Source organism: Aotus nancymaae, unplaced genomic scaffold, assembly GCF_030222135.1.
Source record: "Aotus nancymaae isolate 86718 unplaced genomic scaffold, 86718_ANA_hifiasm-v0.15.2.pri h1tg000108l, whole genome shotgun sequence".
Lineage (NCBI taxonomy): Eukaryota > Metazoa > Chordata > Mammalia > Primates > Aotidae > Aotus > Aotus nancymaae.
Genome location: NW_026988523.1, coordinates 6372825 through 6381831, shown reverse-complemented (window position 1 = coordinate 6381831; position 9007 = coordinate 6372825). Strand labels below are relative to the sequence as shown.

At 47.3% G+C, this 9007-nt stretch overlaps 1 protein-coding gene across 1 annotated transcript in view; it reads left to right on the top strand.

Annotated features, from left to right (window-relative positions):
- The first annotated feature begins 1535 nt into the window (after positions 1–1535).
- The window catches only part of ANKRD45 (ankyrin repeat domain 45), a 69027-nt gene continuing 61555 nt past the window's right edge, over positions 1536–9007 (top strand). Inside the window, exons 1-2 of the mRNA XM_012444631.2 lie at positions 1536–1583; positions 8182–8329. The gene's annotated coding sequence lies outside the window, so the exon portion shown is untranslated. The remainder of the gene's footprint in view (positions 1584–8181; positions 8330–9007) is intronic.

The window sequence follows — 9007 nt, the reverse complement described above, 5'->3', positions numbered from 1 at the left end:
GAGTTAGGCCGGAGGTGGTGAATCTTTTTTATTAGGACCTTGTCCCCAGGCTGGAAGGGGTGTAATGGCTGGTCAGTGAGGTCCGCTGGGGTAGGTTGAGTCTCCCTGATGAGCGTGTGCACCTGAGACTGAACAGACTGGAGTGCCTGCAAGGACTTAAGGAGTGTATGGTTATGGACTTCAGCATGTATGGCATCCGCAAGTTTGGGGAGTAAGGGAGGGGACCTCCCAAACATAATTTCAAAAGAAGTGAAGCCTTTTTTTTTTTATAGGGAGTACATCAGGTACGGAGGAGAACAAAAGGAAGCAGGTTGACCCAGTTCTCACCGGTCTCTAGAATAAATTTTGTTCAAGTTTCCTTTATGGTCCAGTTCATCCTGCCCTGAACTCTGGGGGCAATAGGCACAGTGTAGTTTCCAGGTTATGTCCAGGGTCTTGGCCAGGCCCTGAGAAACCTGTGCTGGAAATGCAGGGCCATTATCTGATCCCAGTGTCAAGGGCAAGCCAAATTGAGGAACCAGGTCCTGTAACACTTTTTTTTACTACCAGTGCAGTTTCTGACCTAGTGGGAAAAACCTTGACCAATCCTGAGAAAGTGTCTACGAACACAAGGAGATATTTGTAGCCGCACACTGGGGGCTTTATTTCAGTAAAATCTACCTCCCAGTGTTCCCCTGGGCTAGCTCCCCTAAGCCTTATCCCTGTCTGACTAGAGCTACTGCCTCCTGGATTTACCCGGGCACATACATCACAACGAGTAGTAGTTTCCCTAACAATCTTGTATAAATGTGGAATGTAGTATTTGGCCCTCAGCAGCTCAGTTAGTTTTGTTTGCCCTAAGTGAGTGGCCTGGTGTGTGTCCTTAACTAGAGTCCATCCTAGAGCCTCAGGGAGCACAATCTTTGAGTCCAGTAGAATCCACCATCCTGTGGAATCTTGTTGTCCCCCCGGTTCTTTAGCAAAGTTTTCCTCATCAGGTGAGTATATAGGGGTAGAGGGCAGGGTTGGGGCCGGCAGGGTCACGAGAGGAGTTAGAGGTTTCACCAGTCCCAAGGCTGCCTGTCTGGCTTGTAGGTCTGCTGCCCTATTTCCCCTTGCCTCTGGTGCATCTCGTTTCTGGTGTCCTTTGTAGTGTATTACTGCCACTGCTTTGGGCTTCCATACAGCTTCTAGTAGAGCAAGGATTTCTTCTTTGTTTTTGATAATTTTTCCTTCTGAGGTAAGCAACCCTCTTTCTCTATAAATGGCTTCATGTATATGGGCCGTAGCAAAGGCATACCAGCTATCAGTATATATGTTGACAGTTTTTCCCTCTGCCCAGCTCAAGGCCTTTATCAGAGCTATGAGCTCTGCCTTTTGAGCTGAGGTTCCATGTGGAAGAGCCTGAGCCCAAATAACCCGGTCTAGGGTGACCACAGCTGCCCCGGCGTACCTGACTCCGTCGACCATGAAACTGCTGCCATCTGTATACAGTACCTCCTCTGGGTTCTGCAGGGGGACGTTGGTGAGATCCGGTTACACAGCGTGGAGGACATCTATTGTCTGTTGGCAGTTATGTATGGGCTCCTCTGGCTCGCTGTCAGGTAGCAATGTGGTGGGGGTTAAAACTGTGGTTTTTGAAAATTTTATGCGGGGCTGGTCCAAAAGTAAGGCTTGGTATTGGACTACGCGGGCATGTGACATCCATTTTCCTGGAGCTTCACAGAGTAGCGACTCCACCGCATGGGGTGCCACTAAGTTTAACCCCTGCCCCAAAGTCAGCTTTGACTAATAGGGCTGTGGCTGCCACTGCTCTCCGGCACACTGGCCATCCAGAGGCTACTGGATCAAGTACATTCGTTTTTCAGTGTCCCTCTCATCGGCAGAGTGCACATTGGTTGTGCCTTAATCTGGGCCTTTGTTCCCCGAGGCCTCTCTGCTGGTCTCCTGGTCCTTGTGAGATAACTCGGGTTTCCTGGAGTGCTGCTATCACTGCCTTGGTAACTCTCTTATCTTGCTTAGCCTCTAAGGTGTCTCTATTGTTAAAGACTTTTTGAGCAATTTCCAACAACTGAGTTAAATTCATTCCCTGGAACTCCTCTAATTTTTGTAATTTTCTTTTTATGTCTGGGGCAGATTGGGAAAGAAAAGCCAGGTTGATGGCCCGCTGATTCTCCGGGGCCTCAGGGTCTATGGGGGTGTAGGTATAGTAGGCATCCTGTAGGTGCTCTAGGAAAGTGACTGGGGACTCCTGTGGACCTTGGGTCACATTCCCTACCCTGGAGAGATTGGTAGGTTTCCGGGCTGCCCCCCAACCCCCTCTAATAAGTACCGGTGAAAAATGTTCAAAGCCTCCAGGCCTGCTGGGGTGTTTGGGTCCCACTGGGGCCTGGTGGAAGGGAAGATTTCATTAATTTGCTCCTGGCGGTCTTCTACTGACCCTTTCCCCGTCCCAAGTATTGCTTTATGGGCTTCTTGTCTAATTTTACTTTTCTCCTCTGTGGTGAACAGAATTAGTAATAATTGTTGGCAGTCATCTTAAGTGGGGCGATGAGTTTAGAGTACAGATTCTAAGAGCCCTGTTAAAGCCTGGGGCTTCTCAGAGAATGTTGAGCCTTCTGACAGAACTTACTCTATTGTAAAACCCTGCCACCGCCTTAAGTTCCCCAGCCTCCTAGCACGACCCCCTCCCAGGGAACATTTCATCTGAGCAGGTTTCTAACCCTTCCCCTCTTGCCATCTTAGCAGTTCCCCAGCACGAACACTTCCCAGGAATTACTAAACTCAGCAGTTCCCTAGCACCCCCCCACCCCGCCGCACAGCCTCTCACACTGGAGGCATCTTCTGGCTCGCAGGCTATAAAAATCCCCTTTGCCATGCCACAGGTGCTGCGCACCAATTTTGGGTGCATTCTGGCAGCTTTTCCCTTACTCTTAATAAAGCTTGTGCCAGCACTTAGTGTTTGGCCCTTTGTTTGATTTCTATCACTTTCCAGTTATACAAATCACTAGAGGAAAAAGGGATATGAACAAAGAAGGCGCTGCCCCGGCTGCTGCCATTTGCGGGAGGTGCTTCCCGGAGGGGCAGCAGCTTTGGCGGGTGTGGGGCCCCCCTCTGAGTGTGGAGGGGAGACAAGGGCCGATCATTAGTACTGTCCGGAGAGGGGTGTCGGGACCCTGTCCCCAAGGGCCGAGAATATGGTGGAGGCATCTCTTGGTTCTCAGCAGGGGCTGGAAGAATAGCCGGTGCCGAGGGGCTCTTCTGTGGGCTTGCTAACATAACCTGAAGTCCGGCCCATTTTGTACATTTTTTAAGCCAAGGAGGAGGGTGTTGGATTAATTCTAGCCATTGATTAATGTATGGAAATTGATCAGGGTGGCCCGGGGACCCTGTCACGATGTCTTAGACAGCCTGAGTTATTTGGGGGTTATATGTCCCCGTATCTGGCCAGCGTACCCCAAAGGCTGGCCACTCTAACTCACAGAGGGTCCGGTTAGCTTAACCCCATACTGGCCAGAGAACCCTGTTTTAAAATTTGCTGTCATGCACCGGACGGGGGTGCATGGTCGGGACTGTGACAAGCCCATTTAGTTTTTTTTTTCTCTCTTTCTTTTCTTTCTCGGGGTCCTGGAACCCGTATTAGCTATTCTTTTTTTGTTTATTTGTTTGTTTTAAGCCAACTCAAATGGAAAATTTCTGTTGCAGAGAGCCAATTTTAAGTGCGCTAACAAGTCACTTGCATTATAAAGGGTTAGAAAGCTTTTTAAAGCCAGATTCGGGATGCAAATACTGCACCCTGAGGTGGTGTGGCCTGCCTCACACCCAGGTGGGGCTTCTGGCTGACAGGAGAGAAAGAGAAAAATGCTTTTTGTGTCAGTTTAAAATGGAGCTTGCAGCCGCTAGGCCAGCTGCGAGATTCCCGCTCCTGCGGCTTTTTGGTCACCTTGACACAGGGACCCTAAAAACATTAAATCCCTCTTTTCCCTCCTCCCTCTCTGTCTCTCTCCTCTCCTCTCTGTCTCCTTTCCCCTCTCCTCTCCTCTCTCTCTCTCCCTCTTTCTGTCTCTTTTCTCCTCTCCTCTCTCTGTCTCTCTTTCTCCCTCTCTCTCTCCTCTCTGTCTCTTTTCTCCTCTCCTTTCCTCTGTCTCCTCTCTCTGTGATGCACCATTGGGCAATGCCCATAACAACATTAGACACTTTTCTGGCAGAATAGGCAGTTACCAATTTTCCACCCCAGCCTGAGAAAGAACACTCGTAGACTCTGATCTAGGGCTTTGTTCCCTACGACCCCAAAGAAACTACTTCTGAGGTGTTGAGGGCACAACTGCCTCCCCGACATGGAATCAGACCCAGCATGGGCACAGGTACTCTTTTCCCGGGGGAGGTGGCTGGGAGAATTTACAGGCCACAATGATTATAACAAGGAAGAGAATAAAGACAACTACAGTTAAGACTATCTGCCACATGGCGAAAGAAGAAAGAGTGAGGCCTCAGTGATAGAAGGAAAAGATGACAAAGAAGGAAAAAGAGTAATTTCTGCTGGGGTGTAATCAATAAAAGTTCCCTGCACCCAGAGGTCCATCAACCACTGTAAAACATCCTCTACCTCAAGGGAAGATGGCCTGAACCAGTGTATGTCTGCTAGCAGGAGTCTAATAAAACTGACAAACTTACAGACAGGACAGGACCACATACAAGAGTGACAGACAAAGGGTGGGTGCCCCCCAGATGGGAGACCAGTCAGATGCCTGCCCGGCCACATTCCCGGAGGAATATTTCAGGGGCATCTTAGCGAAAGATGTACCTGTATAACCCCCAGGCCTGGTCACCTCAGGATGGAAGTCCGAATAGGACAGCTCTGAGGTGAATCACCATTATGCCATATGACACCCTTGTGGAACCGCAGGTGAAGGCCCACACAAGCCCCGTAGCTTTCAGCCATGGGACTATATATATACACACACTCACTCTCTCACTCACACAGAGGTTACGGAAAACAATTGAATGCTGATACCCACTATATCAGCTACCAGAAGGCTGGTACCCCCTGCACCAGCCACACGAAGGCTGACGCCCACTGCACCAGCTACCAAAAGGCTGATACCCCCTGCACCAGCCACACAAAGGCTGATACCCCCGTGCCAGCTACCAAAAGGCTGATACCCCCTGCACCAGCCACACGAAGGCTGACACCCCCGTGCCAGCTACCAAAAGGCTGATACCCCCTGCACCAGCCACACGAAGGCTGACACCCCCGTGCCAGCTACCAAAAGGCTGATACCCCCTGCACCAGCCACACAAAGGCTGATACCCCCGTGCCAGCTACCAAAAGGCTGATACCCCCTGCACCAGCCACACGAAGGCTGACACCCCCGTGCCAGCTACCAAAAGGCTGATACCCCCTGCACCAGCCACACAAAGGCTGATACCCCCGTGCCAGCTACCAAAAGGCTGATACCCCCTGCACCAGCCACACGAAGGCTGACACCCACTGTGCCAGCTACCAAAAGGCTGCCACCCACTATGACAGCCACCAGAAGGCTAGCACCCACTGTGCCAGCCACCAGAAGCCTCAAGCGACGTCTTGGTGAGGCTTGCCAGGTCAGAGTTGCAATGACTCGTCAGTCCCCCGACTCAGGCCCATCCTTTGAACTAGTTCCCAGACCAAACTTACCTCTGGAGGTTTTTTAGGACCCTGAGGAATTTTGGGTGAATGTCGGCCATGCAGTCGCTTTGCCTCCTCAGTGGTGCTCCGGGGCCCTGAGATAGCTCAGGGGGCGCCTCCCCTAGAGTCCCCCGAGGTGTAAGCGGCTACCCGGGCAAGATTCTGAGATGGCTTTTGTCTGGTGATGAGAGAATATCTCGCTGGGGCCTCCAGAATAATGTAGTATTGGGATGCGAGATTAAAATAATTCACCAAGACAAAAGTATGCCAAATTGCAGGGTCTTTATTGCCGGCGACCGCGGAGGACTCACGTCTCTCAAACCCGCGGCCCCGAGGGGAGAGTGTCAAGGCTTTTTATACCCGAAAGACCACCTTGGGAGTGGGGTTGAGGAGCGGGGAGGGGGATCAATGGGCTTCAGACATTCCGAGGGCTGGTGGATTCTGTAAATCATCTCCTGGGCAGGGACGGGGGTGGGGGCCTCCGGACATTCCTAGGGCTTGGGGGCTTATTGTCACTCTAATTGCTACATAAATGATTCACAAAAGTCAAGACAAACATTAGTTTACACATTATCTGGGTAGCAGTGGAATTTACAGATCTTAGTTCACAGGGGCCAAGATGAGATTAGCTTGGGCTGCTCATTCTGATAAGCAAAGGCCAGCAATTCTGTCAGTTACTGATGAGAAAGGTAAACAACTTCACCTGGTGGACATTATCCAGAGCAGACTAGCAGTCTTATTTACAGAAACCAAGTCAGCAGCTATTGCAAGGAGAATGGGACAGTTATTACAACTCATTTTTGGAGACACAGCTTTGTCTTATAAAATGGCGTCGCTCAGGTTCTGGCTCCAGGCCAGCTATAGCACAGAAAGACTGGAGTAGTCACAGAAAGCTAGGAATTTTTTCTTTGTAGTCGGTGGGTCCCATTCTGGCACAATGTTCCTAATTGTGGATTGGATTATTGCATGCACGCATGGGTTGGCATAATTTATCTGTCAGGCCCCTACTATGTGCAAGGTGCAGAAGATACATAGACAGATCAGAGATAGACCTGACCCTCCAGATTTCCCACAATTGAGCTTTCAAGACACCAGGGTTTTATCCAGGCTCTGAGACTGTGTCAGTTTGCCCTTTCTACTTTGTATTCAGCACCAGACACTTCACCAAACACATCGTCTGCGGATTCACTTTAATTTAGGGAGGGAAGAGTATATTTTCTTAAAAAAAAATTTTTTTCAGTAGCAAGCAGAGTCAAAAAAGTGTATTTTTCAAGTTATCTTTTCCTCCAGATTTTCCCATAGCACACAGCCACCTGATTTTTACTGTATATTAATATTTAGAAAACAAGTGATAGAAGTGTAAGGTGGGGATTACAATTTCAGGAACGTCAGAGAAAGACTGTTGCTGATTAGGCTAAGTAATAACCAGATTTTCTTTAGCTGTTCTTTACATAGACTCTACAGATGTTTGTCCAGTTGTTTCTGAGGGGAAAGGATACCTCTTGTTAATTAGCTTGTAGTGGAAAACTCATGGCCTTTAAATCCAGATGTAATGGCCCAATAGATTATTCTTGCCTGCTTCCCGGATACAGCTGATTTATCAAGGTATAGGAATTGCAATAGAGAAAGAGTTTTACACAACACTGAGTGGAAAAATGGAAGAGGTTTTATTGTTACTCTTACCAGTTTTTTTATTAGTCAGATTGGCTTCCTGGAGCATTTGGGGGCTAGGGTTTTTTTCAAAGGTAGTTTGGGGAAAGGGGTAGGGGTAGCTAGGCAATGGGTGCTTGCTGCTGACTGATTGGGGGTATAGGAGATGGTCCTCCTGCCTACTGAGTTTGTTTCTGGGTGGAGCCACAGGAACAGTTGGTGGGTCCAGGTGGAGCCATCGGGGTAGTTAAACATACAAGAAACTTAAAAAGATACCTCAAAAGGCCAATCTTAGAATCTACATTAGTGTTGTTATCTGCAGGAGTCACTGGAGAAGTTGCTTATCTTGTGACCTCTGGAATAATGGCTGGCAATCATTTATGCCTACACCTTAACAGAATTCAGGCTCATTTATCCCCCTAGTCTGGTGGTTTCTCAATAGCTTTACAAAGGCAGTTGAGTTTGGGGGAAGAGCTATAATTATTAAACCATTAAACTAGATGTCTCCCAAAGTTATCTTGGCTTAAGCCCAGGAATAATTAAGGGCAGACTGAAAGCTAAAGGCAAGATGGGGTTTGGCTAGATCAGATCTCCCCCACTGCCATAATTTTTTCACTGATAGAATTTTTGCAAAGGCGGTTTCAATTTGCAAAGGTGATTTCACAGATACACATAGGTACACATCCTAGACCTATAACTGACTAGCTTTGTGATCTTATTCAAAATTTTTACTGCATGTGTATAAGTGATATGTATACACATGTAGTGAAATTATTTTTCATATCAAAAACTTTACATAAGTGGCATCAAAGCTATGTATTCTTTTGCAACTTGCATTTTCCACTCAACATTCTGTTTGTAAGATTTGTCCATGTTGATCAATGCAGGTCCAATTCCGTGATTCTTGAAGTGTGGTCCTGGAACTGTGGTATCAGCATCATTTGGGAAATGCCAACCCTTGAGCCCCGTTACAGACCTATTGAATTGAAAACTGAAGGTGGGACCCAGTAATTTGTGTTCTAACAAGTTCTCCAGGTGATTATAGTGCATGTTAAAGTTTGAGAACTACTGCATCACTTTATTTTCACTGCTATTTAGTATTCCTCTATATGAATATACCATAGATTTTTAAAAAATATGTACATATGTAAGTGTTTCTTTGGAGCATGTACCTAGAAGTAAAATTGCTGGGTTGTATGCTATGCACAGCTTCAACTGTATTATTATTATTGAACTAGAATAATGACTTTAGAGAGCACTAGTCAAATTGCTCTGTAAAGTCATTATTCTATTTCAATATTAAGAATACTAGCAGATACGTAGCATGTTATATTAACTCATCAATACTCACGTTAGTCCTCTCAAGGTAGGATCTATTATCGTCATTCCAATTTCGCAGATGGCACCAAGATGTTACGTAAGTTGCCCAAAGTCACATAGCTAGTTATGAAGCAGAGCAAGAACTTGAAACCACACACAACGGCTCTAGAGTCTGCTTTCAGCTACAGTGCTCTGTTGTCTCTCTATTACAAGTGTTTGAGGGGTTTTGTTGGTCTATTTATCATCACAGTTGGTGTTTTCCAACTTTAAATTTGTTTTTGCCAATTGGATGGGTATAACATGGTAATTCACTGTGGTTTAGATGTTTATTTCTCTCATTCCTGTTCAAATATTTTTCATATGTGAAAGTGGCATTCAGATTTCCCTTTTGTG